Raw genomic sequence first — 17,476 nt, forward strand, 5'->3', positions numbered from 1 at the left:
ACCTATGGTCGTTTTGTCGTGGCAGACATGGCAGTCGTCGCTCTTTTGCTGCTCTGTCCTGCAGAACGCCACGGAATTCGCAACTCCCGCGTTCGCGGCGCAGCCTGCGACAACGTTCAAAACAGCCGAGATGGCCGGCACATGCAGCGGCAGACGACAGCGCCGAAATCGTCGTGTGGTGGGAGGAGAACTATACATCCGGGCAACTGAGCGATCATATGGAGTTTCGAACAAAATGAAAGGCTCTTTCAGTGAGCCTGATGCTGCGGAAGAGACAGCACTTGCGCAATAGTGCTGGTTGAGGCCGCGTTCGCATTGCTGCGATAAAATCGAAGCGAAGAAAATTTTGGCCGCGTCGACGTCTTGGAAACGGCACGATGCGCTCTGAAGGCGTAGCAATGTCACTGCGACAGCAGGCTTGTATGCCGTCCCTTGTACTAGCTCGCTGCGATGCGCGTCAGTCGCGGTCGTGTAAACGAGGCTTGACAAGGCGTTCAATGTAAGTTTATGTGCTGTTTTGACACTCCGCAACGGATAAAATCCAGGTGCGAACACACTTCACCTAGAATACGAACGGCGTGTAATGAACAGTTTGGACGGAAGAGAAAAAATGAGCCGATCTTTTTCTCCCGTTTCTTTTCTTTTCTTTGCTTTTCTTTCTTTTGTTTTTGCGATGCGTGCTAGGGAGCGTTTGAGTTGCCTCATAGCGGAGCCCCTGCACTGCTTACGAGCCAGGTACGACATCAATGAAAACGCCCTTGAGGTGATCGGTTAGGAAAGATCAAACGTGGCGCGAATGTTCTTTTCTTATCAGCTGTTGCAGAAGTAACAACATCGGGCCAACGGATTAAATAAGAACTTCTTTATTAGCTCCTTCAGTGGTGGCTGGGTGACTGCGCCGCTGTTCGAGGTCGCTATTCGCGATGTTTTGTTGTTGTTCATATAAATGAGTTAATTTACGAACGTCGGAGATTGCGGTGCACATTCGACAAATCCGCATCAGTTAATTACGACGCGTCTTATTGCCCAGATCACACGCTCGGCGAGCGCCAGCGTATTAAAGCCCATTTAAGTTTATAAACATGTGGTTGTCGTACTTCGTAACAAACTGGCGAAAACATAGCGTGCGTTTAATGCATACAGCACATATAAAGGAGAATGGCTTAGGTACACCTGCGCAAGTACACGCGTCGCGGTAAAGAGTCATAGACCTGTCTGTCGCCTGGTATACCTCGGGAGCTGGTGATAACTTGCTCGTACTTTTGTATTTACACCTGGACAACCAAGAAAATGGTTGTCCCTACGGGGCAGAAACTTGGAGGTTCACTAAAAGGGTTCAACTTAGATAGATGACGACTCAGCGAGCAACGGAACGGAAGATGATAGGTGTAACGTTAGGGGACAGGAAGAGAGCGGAGTGGGTCAGGGAGCAAGCGCATTTTATGGACATATTAGTAGAAATCAAGAAGAGGAAATGGCTGTGGCCAGGGCATGTAATGCGAAGGCAAGATAACCGTTGGTCATAAAGGATAACAGAGTGGATCCCTAGAGAAAGCAAGCGTGGCAGGGGGTGGCAGAAAGTTGGATGGGCAGATCAGATCAATAATTTTGCGGGGATAAATTGGTCGCAGTTAGCACAGGACCGGGATAATTGAAGATCTATGGGAGAGGCGTTTGCCCTGCAGTGGGCGTATATGATTGCGATGATGATGATGATGATGATTCACAAAAATAAGACACAACGAATCGCTAGACGTGCATTTTTGAACGAATTCATTATTGTTAGGTATTAAGTATTCGCTTTTTTATTTTTTTGTGCTAGCAACGTGAGTAGTAAACTTACGCTTAGCGGAACACCTTATTGCGCTGCTATTAAACGTTGAGCTTGTTGCACGTTTCTTAAATCTCATTCTATTTCTAGCCGTTAAATGGAACAGACATGAGTTCAGTAAAATTCCGGTTCAGAAAATACAGAATGCTGATTTTAACCAAGAGGGGAAGGAAACAATAGATGAGTGCCAAAAAGACAAAGCTTCGCAATAAAGAGAATTGTACAGTTTTTTTGATGTGGAGGAAATACAAGATGGGCAGAGCAATGCTTTGCATACAGCAGGAATTATGGAACTGCAATTGTCAATATGTCTATATGAGGCTTTCCCTGCTGTTCCACCATTTCCCGGCCGTGCTGTTCCGCCAGCGAAACAGCGGGACTGCGTCGATCGTCTCGCGGCAGGTTCCCGGCGCAGCTCGGTGTATGCGGCGCGAAATGCAGCAGGAGCTATTCGGAGACGGGCACGTGTCCCGGTTGTATATGCTGACATGTACAGCATCTGAGGCGGGTACAGGGATCAGGCGTTGACGTAGCCCTTGTTTTCAGCTTCATACGAACAAGAATGCCCTTAAAACTGCATGTTCCGCACCTGCAGGCGACTTCACCCCAGCCTGGCACGAAACATTTCGGGGAGGGGGGTCACGGGGCCGGTGTGCCCCCCCTCCCCCCCCCCCCCCGGTTACGCCCCTGGCTCTGGGACGCCCAACGTCCTGTAGCACATGGTGTAGGAGAGTGTAAGGGCGTCACGGAACAACCAGAAGTCCTCGCACCGACATCGGAGCAGTGGGAGGTCCTGTCCTGCTGATCCGGGATGTCATGGAAAACCAGGGCGGCCTGGTGACCAGGCCATTCGAGCTGCAGCTGGCCACAACACCCCGCACCAGGGACGCCAACCACCATGTATCACCGACTACCATCCCCTGCTCCTTTCTTTCTACTCTATTGGAGCAATAAACGTTTATTCCTCCTCCTGGTTGAACTCGGTTAAACAAAGTTTGCCCAGCGATGGTTCGGTTTTTCCTCCGACAGCGGGAATTCGACTGCACCGTAAGACAGCACACACACTGCTCGGCACAGCCACCGATCTAGGCTGGAACGCGCGGAGAACTTGGCTGCAGCCAGTGCCTCCTTGTTATCATGTTCCGATTGCAAGGAGGAAGGGGAAGTTGGAGTTTTCGAGGATTTTTCCTTTTACCCAGTTTCGGCCAAAAAAACTCATCATCGTCATCATCATCATCATCATCATGTTCTGATTGCCCGCGCCCTTACTGTTTCTCCCTATAGACCTTATGCAAAAACTGGCGCCCTCTTGCGGGAACCGCGTGCGCTTCCGCCATGTTGGGGGATTCCCGGATCTCCGGATACCGCTGTGTACATGATAGCCCGGGGTTAGCGACGCGCACGTCGGCATTTATCGTTATCCAAGATGCCCAAATACTTCCGTGTAACTTGCTGTGCACAAAGATGATACGAGGACGACCACGGAAATAGCGTACACATTCTTTTTTTATTTCTCAGCGGAAGCATGACTCGAGCCCTGCGTGAAGTCGCTTGCGGGTGTCGACTTCCCTTCGCGCAGTAATATTATAGCTAGATCGCACGCATAGTCACGAAACGAATAATATGTGCAGGACTAAAAAGGTGCCAAAGTGAACTATTTTCTAGCCCTGTATTTGCCGCCGAGCACTCCTGCCTGCTTGTAGTTAAGGCGCACTGCATCGGTCAGCTCGTACTTTATCGCGCGGGTAGAGTTTTAAGTCTGCCGTTCGTGCTTTGCGCGCCCGCGTATTGTTTTTATTCTGGACGTTCGGTAGATTTTTATGGAAGTACGACGCATTCTTTCGTTTGCCAAACGTTACAGGAAATAAGGAATCCGCGAGAGTTGCAACCTTCACGTTGCGCCGTGAGTCGCGCGAGTAACGTACGTAGTAATTCAGTGTATACCGGTCATTTACCGCTCGTCGCCTCCTGTTCGACCGTAGCCTATTTTCCCAAGATCAAATTTTTTGTGCGGAATTTTCTAAGCGGTAGTGTGCACCCAGTTTCTTTGTCCACGGCGCGAGCAAAGGACGCTGAGCGGTCGTTGCGAGGCACGCGCTCACGAGCGCTCGGCATTTTCTCGCTCTTTAAGGTTCTCACAGTTTTTTTTTTTTTTGCTAAAGCCTTTGCGTGTGCTGGGTGGGGACGCTCGGCGGTCACCGCGAGGAACGCGCTCACCAGCGCTCGGAAATTTATTGGTAATTTAATTATTCATTGGCAATTTATTGGTAATTTATTGGCAATGTTTAACGCGTTACACGGCACACATGTTTCGCGCTACACATTACGGCCAGCTACAACACCTCCGCTGTTAAAAAAATGCAAGGTATGCAATTTTTTTTTGTTTGTTTGTTTAATTTTGTCTATTTTGCAGGTTTCCTTTGCGTCCCAGAGGATCCTTAGCGTATAGCTTTATCGCGAGTGCCCCCCTCCCCCATTTCAACCTCAGGACAGCCCGCAAGTTTCGAAGCGTTTGAGGAATGACCTCCTGAGAAACCCGCAGGATGCGAACCAACACGGATGTACTTTCAATGTTTGCGTTCTCAAAGCCTAAAAAAGAAAAAAAGAAGAAACGCGACAGCATCCAACAGCTTCCCTGCCGGTGCCTCCCTGACTGCTTTTTCGATGCATAATGCATATTTACGAAGTCGCCCGCAAATGTGGGCAACGGAGAAAGGTCCACAGATCACTCGTTGCTCATTTTGCTGCGCTTAAATCTGAATATAAAAGAATCGCTAAGCCGAGAAAGCCCGTCGCACGCTCCGTGCCAAGCAATCCCGCGACCGCCATTCCTTAACATGGCGTCGCGTGCTCGTTTCGTTTTTCTTCCGGTAGATGGCGGCACTTTTGCATAAGGTCTATATCCCTTTCTCTACATCCCTTCCCTTACCATACATGTGATGTTGCTTGGAACGAACGAGCGAGTAGACGCTTTCACCTCGCGCAAGTGCACGAGGCGCTGGATTGACCTTGACTGAGCCTGAAGGACAGATGGACGCTGCGAGAATTTGAGCTGTTTTTGTGCCTGTAGTAATAGAGCTTTCGCTCTAAAAATCACGAGCCATTTCATTCCGCGACGGCGAATGACTAGCGAAGCTGAGGTAACACATAATTGTGAACAAAGGTATGAACTCTCGACGGAAGTCGTGCTGCGGCTCGCCGTTCCTCGGCGCCATTCAATTTCAGTAGATCTTCCGGAACGGCGTAATAGGCGTATCCGCCCATGGTTGAGAATCGGGGCATGGAGACTCTACATATCCTGCAAACATGAAAATTTTCGATGTCCCCGGCATAGAGAAATACGGACTGTACGCGGCCACCCCATTGCGACGAGACAAAAGGAGGGAAATTCGAAATGAAGAGCTGCCTCTTTCTGGTTTTCTGTCGCGTCCTCAACCAGCAGAGTTAAAGTTTCTGCCTGGCGGACGCATCCTTCAGCGTCAGCGGCCTACAAACAAACAAACAAACAAACAAACAAACAAACAAACAAACAAACAAACAAACAAACAAACAAACAAACAAACAAACAAACAAACAAACAAACAAACAAACAAACACACACACACACACAAACAGGCACACACAGTAACGCCTTGCTCTATGTAACGCCGCGCGCTTCAAAGGTACGTGGTAAAGTTATCTTTGCCGCGAGGCATGTTTTGAAGACGCAGAACAAAAATACACCATCTTCCCGTAGGGGAACCCTGAGTAGTATGCAATGCAGCCATGGGGTCGATTCAAGTGCCCATTAGTTTTCAGTTCGTCGCTTCCGTTAGGTTGAGGTACGTAGCTACCGTTATATTTACAGTTTGGTTTCCATGGTAACTACCACACTTTTCACTTACCGGAACTACGAAATGGGAAATTGCGTTGAGCCCATGGCTGTTTCGCATACTACTGAGGGTTCCCCTACGGGAAGATGGTGTAATTTTATTCGATGTGGAGGGGCTATGTCCCTCCCTTGTCGTTGTTGCGCAGTCCACACCCCAACTGCGCATGCTCGGCTTGCTGAACGCCTGGTGTTGTCTTACCCTTTAATGACTCCTGGAGCGACAGTGTTACCGGTGTCTTCCTGGGCCCGCCCGAGATGAGCCGAGCATGCGCAGTGGGGGTGTGGACGGCGCCACAACAATGGAGGGACATAGCCCCGACCATGAGATGCTGGAGCGACAGTGTTGCCGGTGTCTTCCTGGGCCGGTGGATGGACGGATGACGGACGACGGACGACGGAGCCGAGAGCAAGAGATGCTTTGCATCTAAAAGAAAAGTACGGGGGAGACCTATGGATCCTAAGAACGTGAAGGCGAAAGCGTACTTGGAGCTTCTGTTAAACTACTATGTAACTTTCTGTCTAACTTTGCAACTGCGCCGGTCACCACTGTCACTGGTCGCCGGTCGCCTGGACAACCAGCACCCTCCGAAACTCGTTCCACTCGCTCTCCATAGCCAAGGGCCTCCTGTTCGTCCACGTCCGGTACCCTCCTCTCACAAGACACGTAGGCTTACCCTCCATCGGCGCTGCTGTTTACCTTTCCCGGCGCGCGCAAGCGTAACCTTTTCTCAGAGACCTCCTCCGACCCCCCTCCCGCATGCCGTTTCCTTTCCGGGATCAAGATCCCCGGCTCGCGCTCCGATTTTCTGTACGTTTCTGGGTACGTGACAACCGTTTCTTGTACCTTGCGCGTTCCATGGATGAAATACAGAGAACTGAGTCCGCCTCAAAATGCACAAAACCTTAGCCATAAACAGCTTCGCTGGGAAACCTGGAGCGGAATTCTCAGTTGTGGCTGTTTCAAAAATGTCCGTTTCGCGTCCATTTCAGTTGCGACGTAGTTTCACTGGCGAGGCCTCTGAGCGATGACGTGCGCAGAAATCGACGCACCGCCTTGCTTGTGCTGCGTCACACCTGATCGTCTGCTCTCAGCCAATCAGGGCTCGCTCAAAATTGACACTTTGAAACGGACACGAAATGGACAAATCTGAGGATTCCGCCCCTGGTGACTCACCGGTGGGCCACGGCCCATTGGACGCACAAGTCCTCGAGCGCGAACGTGGCAAGCAGCAGCAGCAGCAAAAAAAAAAAAAAAAAAAAAAAAAAAAGAAGAAGAAGAAGGGAAACGTTTTTTTATCGCTGGACTCGTCGTTCAACATGGGCCAGGGCACGCAAAATCAGCGGCAAGTTTCCTCTATACGGGACGTCTATTGTCTTTACATGCACACGATAATGTTATTTCGCCTGCGTAAGCGTCGCTTAAAACGGCCTATCGCGTGAGCTCATTGCGTGAGTCAGTAAGGCGGACAATTACGTTCCGCCTGGGCTGTAACAGACATTTCGGAGCCTCACGCTATAAATCCGAGACTCGCTGAGCGAGTGGCGTGCCGGCCGTGCAGTCGCCCGCGAAAAAGAGAGTTGTTCGGTCTTAAGACAAAAGCCGTCTTCGCGATTGTACTTCTACTTTGCCGGCCTTCCGTTGAATCGCGATAATGTGTCGCAGCGACAGTGCAGTCACGCGAGACCTTATTAGCATGCTGAGTGTATAGCCCGCTAGCCGGACCGCGATACGAGCTATGCTAAGCGGAAAGAAACGCCAGAAAACGCGAGTTTTATCAGGACGTGTTGCGCAACCATCTTCCTATGCACAAAGGCTTTTTCTTAGGTTCGGTCGGACTACCTAACGTTAGGAAGACAAATAGCGTCTTAGCGAATTGAGGCCAAGCGGCAGCGTAAAGGCGGCCATGACCGCAGAGGTGTTCCGGCTAGCGTTTGTGCGCGCGTTCGATTAGAAAGATCCTTCAAGACTACCGATGTTGGACACGGACACCGCAGCAACGTATACAGGCTTTGGCAAAGCGCCCGAAAGCCACTGGCTCGATTTCTCGAGGTCTTATTTCTAATCGCACAGTCTAGTTCTGAAGCATTGCTTATATGAGCAAAGAGCTGCTCGGTCCTTCTCCTTTTACTCCTTTTTCTGTAACACAATCATTATAATAATCAGCATCACCACCACCATGATTATTACCATCATCATCACTACCATACCGGTATGTTCATTTCCACACCAGGACGAGGCGCCTCCCGTTGTCTGGTATTCTGCGCCGTCTGGATCTATTCTCTGACCCCCAATTTTGACACCTCAACCACCGCGCAGTTTCTTGAGTCTTCCGCAGCATCTCAGCGCCGAAGACACTTTGTCACTAGTCCATGTAATGTCAGTATCATGTTTCCTACACGAGTTTGCTCCCTCGTTCATTACGCTCGTTTCCTATCCCTAATTGTTAATCCTAGCATTCTTCTTTCCATGGCTGTTCGAGCTGACCGAAGTACCCTTTCAAGTTATATAAGCTGAGTAAAGTCCAAGTTTATCCCCTGAATGGCCCTGGTGGGGTTACAAATCCTTAAACACCATGCAATGTACGGAGGTCTTTTTTTTTATTATTATTCAGCAGCGGCTCTCGCGATGCCCTGTGGTACCGGAAATGAAAGAACTTGATCACTGTACATCACAATAAGAAGGACGCATTCATGCGGTGAACTTTCGGTAAACCTCCACAAATTTTGATCTGGGACTTCACATTTAAAGTAAGCATAGCGAAAAATTTTGTCCAGAATATACTTTTGAAATGTAACTGGCAGGTCTCGTGCTGCTTTGACAATAAGTGATGAAGCCAGTGTTTCTGAAATGTTTGAGTTCAAATTGACCGCTACAGTGAATGACGGTAGCGTTTCGGCCGCACCTGTCAACTGGCGTCCTAAATCCTTGATTCGCTTGTCGATTTCGTATTTCGCCGACTATCCAAAAATTCAATTTGAATTCGATCAGTTTCCACAGCGTACACAAGTCCCACTTTATTGCTGCAACATCTGCAGTAAACTCAGCAGTTTCGCAGGCTGTGCGGTCGATATTCGTACTTCTGCATGCATGATGTTTGCCAGGGGCTCTGCGGGACTACTACTAGTGATCCACCAGTGTTGACCCAGTGTCGACATACCGAAGAATAGGGGTTGGCCACTAGTTGGCTACCGGTGGGTCCACCGGTGGTGACCCACAGGAACACACTGATGGCATCCCAGGGTGACACTGGTGGGCCATTTCGAGTGGGAACCAGTGGCCTACCATTGACCCATTACACGGAGAAGGCACACAAGTGACTTTCCAGTTACTGTTGGAATATATTGTCTCACTGATTATGAAGACAGCCAGACAGACAGACAGACAGACAACCAGCCAGCCAGCCAGCCAGCCAGCCAGCCAGCCAGCCAGACAGACAGACAGACAGACAGACAGACAGACAGACAGACAGACAGACAGACAGATAAAAATTTTGGAGTTTGTCTGGCCAAGAAACAATGTCCACCAGCCGCAGTGGCTCAGTGGCTAAGGCGTTGTGCTACTGAGCACGAGGACGCGGGTTCGATTCCCGGCCCCGGCAGCCGCTTTTGTGATGGAGGTTAAAAGGCGTAAAAAAAATACCCCCAGGTGGGCAAAATTAATCCGGAGCCCTCCACTACGGCGCGACTCATCGCCTGTGGAGCGTCGATTAAACCCCACCATCAAATCAAATCAGAAACTATGTCGCCTTTAAAACTACAAGTAATAAAATGCCCGAATGAGAAAAGCAGGACTACGTTGAGCTCACGTGATGTTGGTAAAATAAGAGAGCATAGAGCGTTGTCTCCAGAAAGGCAAACTGCTGCCTTATGAATTCCTTATGCAGTACATCCGACGTGAAAAACCTTACGTCTGCAGTGAAGCTTGCGCACTGTGGCAAGACATAATTAAGAATTGGTCGCACGTGCGGGTCGTAGAGTAATCTTGTCGCGACACCGCTAGCAGAGTAATTGCTACTGAAAGAACCAAGTTGCTTACGCGATGATTGACAGCTCCACGAACTACGGCCAGCCGAAGGCTGAATACCTTGCCTCTGCAAGGTATTCAGAATAATAAAAAAAAATAAAAAAAAATAAAAAAAAGACCTCCGTACATTGCATGGTTTCCATTAACGATTTTCTTTTCAATTGTATTTTTTTTGTCCGGACTCTGTTAGCAGCAATCTCTTGTTTTTCTTGTCCTTTTTTTTCATTTTTTTTAACGCTTCATGTTTGTCTTCTTCCTACTGTAACCCTGATGTCTGATATGCACCACTCATCAACGTAGTCACCCCCCATCTGGTGTAGCAAGCCTTGTCCCTAGCAGGGCTGACCTCACCAGTTCACATTAAAGAGCATTCTCTCTCTCTCTCTCTCTGCAAAACACCAAAATTTTCTCCCTTATCGGTTCCGCACGAACACGTATGTCGCACGCACACGATGTTTTCGTAACTTTACACGAAGAGAATAAATTAATTTTTAAGACTACGCGGGTAATAGATAACATTTTTCCTCCCTCTTCATTTTTTTTTCTGCCATGCGACTCAACGCCGCCGTTGTAAATCCAGCTGTTTCTGCCCAGCACAGCGCCCGGGTCATGGCTGAGCTTGCATGAATGCGAAAACTTGTTGCTTTAGGCGGGACGGACAGCAGAACTTTGCGTGAACTGCATGTCGCAGGGGCGAGCCAGTAATCCTGGCTATATATGATGAGGAGCTACTATAGTCATAGCCGAGAATGCGTACGTATGATTACACAGCGGTATGTGTTTTTACCAGAAACCAACAGGAAATTATTTGATCGATTAATTGGTGACCCTCTTCCGAGTAATCAAGTTACAATGTTAATCGACTCCCAATATATATATAAACGAAGACCGTAAGAGAAGACACAAACACGATGGTTCATTGGGCTAGCTGGTTCATTATCGAATATATATGTGTATATATATATATATATATATATGTGTGTGTATATATATATATATATATATATATATATATATATATATATATATATATAAGAGAGGACCTTTGCGCCGGCCTTCATTGTCAAGCATGCGTAATCATGCGAACACCAATTAAACTTTGCAGGTCGATATCTTGGAGTACGGATGAGATAGACGAATTTTTGAAACTGCGTAAAAACACCCTTGTGCCTAACTTTTCAAGACAAACATGATTGATTACTGCAACCACATAAAAAGTTAATTGTTCTATTGTAGGTAATTCACCCGCCGACATAAAAATTACCTCCTCATTATGTGTTCCCCTGGGAGTAACGTTAACCTTACTGTATAGGGGTGGCCTTCGCGTAAATTCAAGCGCCTAATTTTAAGAAACCTGCCGACCTAATTTTGTTCACCCGTTATATAAACAAGGGGGGCTTTTTAGTGCGAAGGCATTTTTACCCTACCTTTCTAAACGTTTCCCGATCCAATCCAATTTCTGGATTGCGCTAACAAGACGTTAGGTCTAACGTTACGTGATTTGCTGCTTAACGCCGTCAACCGTTAACCGCAGCGTGGCGCACAATGAGGTAATGCTCGGAATACATGCGCACTATACACGTTCCCTAGCAGAGATACTATTCCTGAGGGCTTGGAGCTCCTGATCACCAAGCAAGAAAAACTGCACTTGGCCGAGCTTCGCATTGTCAAGGAGGAAAAAAAGAAAAAGAAAAATCGACATGCCGTGCGCTGACAGGAAAACCGAAAATCGAGTTCGCGAAAGCAAATCAAGGAAACAGCACTCGAATTTCTCAATAACTGCGCACGCTACGTACACAAAACAAAACAAAAGTTTTTGCTCCACGCACGTCTTTCCTGGGCATGTTCCTTGATCGTTCGTTGCCGCCTTATTGGGCTTCAGACGTAGTCACGGACTTGTGCTAACAACGTCAAAAGCAGTCGTCAAGCGACGATATAGCGCACTCACTTCTTCCCGACGATTGACCACGCGTCGTTCCGATTGAGAAGCTACGTGTTCGGAAATTGTCCAGCGAAGTGTGTTTTTTTTTTATTTCTATTAGGTCGCTTTTGTTTCGTGACAAGGACAAGGCCTGTTGTCGACGGACGGGTCACGCATATTACAATGTGTTATGTTTTTCTTTATACGCACGTTGTTTTAATATTCGAAGAATGATTACTTCATGCAGAAATGGTAAACACAGAAACACATCCTTAATTAACTTCAGAAATTCGAAACACCGAGACAGGTCAAGTTAAAGTCAACTTACCAGCCGTGCTGTACACATTATGCGAATACAAGTAATGAGCGGCAAAATATTGCAGATGAACATTGCATTGTCGACGTGCATGAAACCACGATATTCACTGCGTAGGTCGGAGTTATTCGCGAGGAAACATTTATTCATTGCACAAAGCAGGGTTTGGTGGTTACAATAAATGTGCATCCCCTACTGCTTAAAGGGACACTGAAGTGAATTTGTCAAGCTCCCGGTTTTGCTTGCACTGCGTAGACTGGCTCAAATTACCACACTTTTCATCGTTTATCCGGTTGATAAGTCGGTAATTATTTCATAAAGCGGGAAAGAAGAAAAACTACCATGCGTGGTCTGTGGCGGCCGCACCAACTAAAGCTGTGACGTCGCGAGGAGACGGCACCGTGATTGGACGATGTCCGAGGTTAGCATTCAAACAAGTTTCGGTTTCGGTTCTCTAAAACAACATGCTTGACATCCGACGGCATCGTTGGATGGGCCTTCTCGATATCTCAGTAATCGCCATACCGTCCTTCTGCCATATTGTCGGCTGTAAAATGCCTGAGATAAGCCTCCCAGGACGGCTTGGAATCGTAGAAATCACTAGCCGAGGCCTACGCAGTGGATGACGCCCTCCGCGTCACCGCTTACGCTCAAATGCCATGCGCTTTTCCCTCATATTCGGAGCTTGCCTCACTCATGCCTGTATCGTAAAAAGCGTGTTCGTACCAGGCCAAGGGTGTGCTGATTCAGGCCTGTGCCCACTGCCCGCAAGCAGCAGCACGCTAACGAGAACTCGCTAGAGCGTCAGTGGCAGTCTGCGCGCGTTCTGCAAACTCGCTCGTGGAACAGTGAACGTTACGGCCCAAAAATGGTGAACTCAGCTTAGAAAACATCGGCCGAAAACGAAAAAATCAACTGAAAAAAAAAAAAACAATGCACCCTCGGGGATTCGAACTTGCGACTACTCGGCCACAAGCCAACTCAGTGGAGGCTGGATATATAAGGTATATAATGTATAACCAGTTTACACTTTTATTTTGCCTTATCATTTGAAGTACTTTAGGTGACTATTTGTCGTATAGCGCCCGTGCAGTAAGCGTCCCCCAAACTTCCACAATATCTCACGTCTAGCAATTGCATTTCTTGGACGGAAAAGCGTTCGCAGATGTGCGCTCGTGCTGCTGACCGCTGTGCTTGTTCACCCAGCGCAAAAAAGTGCTTCCTGCTCCCTAGTTTTGCGCTGTACAATAACAGTTTCAGTTGATTTTATTTCCTTAGTACCTATATTGACTTCGCTGACTCTTCTCCCGCCTTCAAGAGGCCTTATATTGTCCTACTGGCGTACCAGTTAGCGAAGCGTCGCATGTGCGCTTGTGCAGCGCTTGTGTGAAGCGACCTTGACTTGGAGCTTGATACAGTGTACAAACTAACGAAGTAAAGAAAGGCACATTCTTTCATTCACAAACGTGTGCTGGATTAGTTTCAATTGAGCGAGCCAATTGCGACGACCCGTCGGCGGCCGGCGGTCTAAACGCTGTGCCGACTGACTCGATCGGAGGTCGGCCAACCGTGCAGTAGCGCAGCCAATTGCCAGCTCGTCTCCTCGTGACGTCACACTAAAACGCCACAAAAAATGGGCGAGGGTGCAGAGAGGAGGACAGCATTTTCGAATTGCTTTTTTTTACTAAATTAATTCGCGTAAACGCGCTCAGAGTGGTCGAAACATGGCCTATGGACTCCGGACTAAAATTTGCGCTAGTAATCCCGCAATGTTTACAAATCACTTCAGTGTCCCTTTAAGGAAATAGCAATACATGCGGATGATCGTTATTTTTACGGCTCGTTATCGTTTTTCAAATGCCAAATGTCGCATTACTGTGGCTACGTGAAGAAACTTTTCAACTGGATTGTTTGCTGATGCGTGTAGAGGCCTGCGTGCCTTTGCAGAGCGGTTATAAACCCGAAGTTGACTATTACGCTTACAGTGCAACCGACTGAGCAACATAATTCGCCGCCACAGTTTATTCATTTAGCGACGACACCATCTGATGGAAAAAGAGAAGCAAAGATGGCTAATTTGGCAAGGAGTATGGAAGCGAAAAAAAAATGAACGGAATATTCATCGGTGGATTTTCAGGAGTGCACGTAAGCATCTCATTCCTCCACCTCGCGAACTTAAAGCCGGGGTCGCCCGCAACACAGCGTTTCTCGCAAGCACCTCGCATACTGCGCCAACGGCGCCCGTATCTGTCGTATCTGGTCTTTGTCGAAGTACATTTTCTTTTCTTTTTTTATTGTTCGTCAGCTACAACTTTCGCGGGGGCATATTACTCGCGCAGTCATACGTTCCTTCGATTCCGGCATGGCCAACGTTAGGTTCGATCACGCACTGCCTTCTTTCCCCATGCACGAGTTGGCACGGCTGGCGGCTACCACAGAACAGGGAGCATCTCGGCTACCTCGTAGCTCGCGTAGACGTGTAAATGCATAGTAAAGAAAGCAAATAAAAAAAAAAAAACGCTGAAGAATCCAATCGTCACGCCAAGCCCAAGCCAGAAGCGGGGATCTTCCCATAACACCCCACGATGACATCGATTCCCAGGTGCAGTTTCCTCTCTAGTATATTTACTAAGAAAGTCTATGGTGCGACGAACGCGTATCTGCCACCGCTTCGACTTTGCATAACCCCTAACAACGAGGTCGGCAGCGATGCCAACACAGCTCCGGCTCGGCTGACGTCACCCCCCTTCACAGGGGCTCTATCGTTCTACATTTTTCTGTCACTCTGCGTCCGCGGATCGACGGCGCCCCTTTTTTCTGTTTGCCGACGCGCCACATCTATTGCTAACGCAATAGAAATTACGGGCGGCCACTCAACAGGATCTGCGCTAACAGTGCGATTTCACTTTTGTAACGTTTTGCGTCGACGAACTGAATTCACCCCCTTCCACCTCAACCTTCCTTCTCTTCTCATCACTCATACACACCCGCCACTCTGTTCCCACGTCCACTTTTACGGCAGCACCGCAGAGACAACAACGCCGTCACCGACGCCGGGATTTTGCGAAATCGTACTACTACTCCTGGCGTAATAAAATAACACACTGAAGAACGAGGAAACGCGGACGGCGCCAAATGCACTACGCGGTTGTAACAAGTACACGTTTTGTGTGTGATGAAACTTCACCGCAACACTTAGACCGTTATGTAAGCGAAGTATGTCAGGCACGTCTCTATTGCGACACTGCTGTACGTGCTGCCCGAGGTTCGGGGAAATGCATCTTCCACAACTTGCGGTCGCGACAAAGCAGCGCAGACCGAAAGAGCGTAGTAGTACTAGCGCAAATTTGGAATGTCTGCACGTGAACCGCGAAATGCCAAGTATGATTAACAAAAAAGTGCAATGAAAGCTACCAAATAATAAATTGGCCGTGTACCTGCTCACTTCGTTGCAAATGTCGACGAAAGACGATAGTCGTCTGGCGCCCCTGCCTAGTAAATGTCTGCCTTCTCTTTCCCGCTCACCTCTACATACTGTTCCTCTCCTGTCTCGCTCCTTCCAAGATAAAGAGGCTAAAAGTTTCTCAAGTAACTATGTTTACCGCGTTCCACTGCTCCACGCCGGGTGCCTCGATGCCAGCGCTGCCGTACGGTGGAGACGCACGTGAATCGAGGCACCCTACTCTGTGCGCGTTCGATCGCGAAGAGAAACGTGGAACCTATCTATAGTGGAACCTTTCGTTACTGTCTCAGTTCGATTTCTTAAAATGCCGCTAGGGAAACCGTGGGCGACAGCTTTTATATTTTTCTGGACGTATTCTTTTTATTAAATCAACCATCCGTCTATTTTAATGAGGAAACACTGCGAATATATATCACTCATCTTGCCTTAAATATGCGTAATATTTTATTTTGGCTCAGCAATGTTGATAAGTATGAACATCGCCACCGGACTTATATGTTTAGTTTTGGCTGTGGGTATCCGCCCTAACTTTGGCCGGTCGGCTGAATCGAGGGACAGACAGACAGACAGACAGACAGACAGACAGACAGACAGACAGACAGACAGACAGACAGACAGACAGACAGACAGACAGACAAACCAAAATTTTCGCATTCAAGTAGCCAAAGAACGACTATCGTCTTCAAAAATTGGCGTAGCTTGCAGAAGTGGTGCGAAGCTGGAGAAACACCAAAGCTGGCGGCACCTCCCCCTTTGTCGGAGGCCCGGCTGTTGCACCTGACATGGATTTCCGAACTTGCCGCTGAAAGTTCTCCATGACTGGCAGGCCCGGATTGTTTTAACCGCAGGCTTTGACATCTCTCCGGAAAATGTCCAGCATATTCCCGTAGCACCCATTCCCCGCCACATGCACAAGGAACGCAATCCCAAACGCCGTCCTATCGTGCGGCATATTCGTATTCACCACGTATTCACAGATGCGGCATTTGAAGATGACCTCAGTACGGCCACCTTCATCACTTCAGGGGGTACTCACTACTCCAACACTCGACGCTGCACCTCCCCAGAGGAATCCGAACTTCTTGCCATCGCTTTTTCCCATTCCGACTACACATCCCCCGTCCGCACGAACAATATCTACACCGATTCCAAGTCAGCACGCCATCACCTGGCCCAGGGTCTCGCCTTCCCCTCTGCGTTGTTCCCCCTCAACAACGTTAAAGGGCCTTTACACGGGCACTGGATCGCTGGTCACGCAGGTGTCGCAGGGAACGAACACGCTCATCAGCTTGCAAAGCTCTCCTCCGGGCCCCTGTCGACGCCCGCGACACAAATCCTTGTCCTCCCCCACCGCTCCCCACATTAGCAGACGTTCTGAGCATACGTCGCACGTTCCCTCCCCTCCAATCCGGGCTTACCCGTCGCGAGCAAGTAGTCATTCGGTAGGCGCAAACATATACTAGGCACACACCCACTCGGCTCCATCAATTCCAACGCACGCCAGACGCCCCTGTCCCACTCTGTCCCCAGTGCCTTATTCCCCCTACCCAGGACCACATTCTGTGGGAGTGCCCTTACAACATTACCCAACCACACAATTGCACCGGGGAGTGGCTGGCTGTTGCGGTGAGTCTCCAAGAGCAAGGAGAACTGGCGGGCCACATCATCAGGGCCCTCAGCGGCTGCCTGGGACGAGGCGGCTGAATCGTCCCCACCATCCCTAACCAATAAAGTTTTTATCTATCTATCACCCAAACTTGACCGCGTTAGCACGCGCTAGAACCGGCGGCAACCAGCTTCGCGAACTCGGCGTCTGCGCTCCCCACTTCAGGTGCGAAATCACGCGAACTGGCGAGGAGAACAGCACGCGAGAGATCACGCCACAAACTGCCGGGGGTCCGCAGCAGGAGGGCCACTCCACCACGGGCCAGTCACCAGGAGGTGGCCGCCCTGCTGCAGGACAAGGCTGCTGGACTCCTGCAGGTGTACACGGATGGTGCCGTCCAACAGTCGACGGGCAGAGCAGGAGCCGCCCGCACGGCCCTGGAGC

This window comes from Haemaphysalis longicornis, unplaced genomic scaffold (assembly GCF_048455015.1).
Source record: "Haemaphysalis longicornis isolate Haplotype H1 unplaced genomic scaffold, Haemaphysalis longicornis Haplotype H1 scaffold_3, whole genome shotgun sequence".
In the NCBI taxonomy this organism is placed as follows: Eukaryota; Metazoa; Arthropoda; class Arachnida; order Ixodida; family Ixodidae; genus Haemaphysalis; species Haemaphysalis longicornis.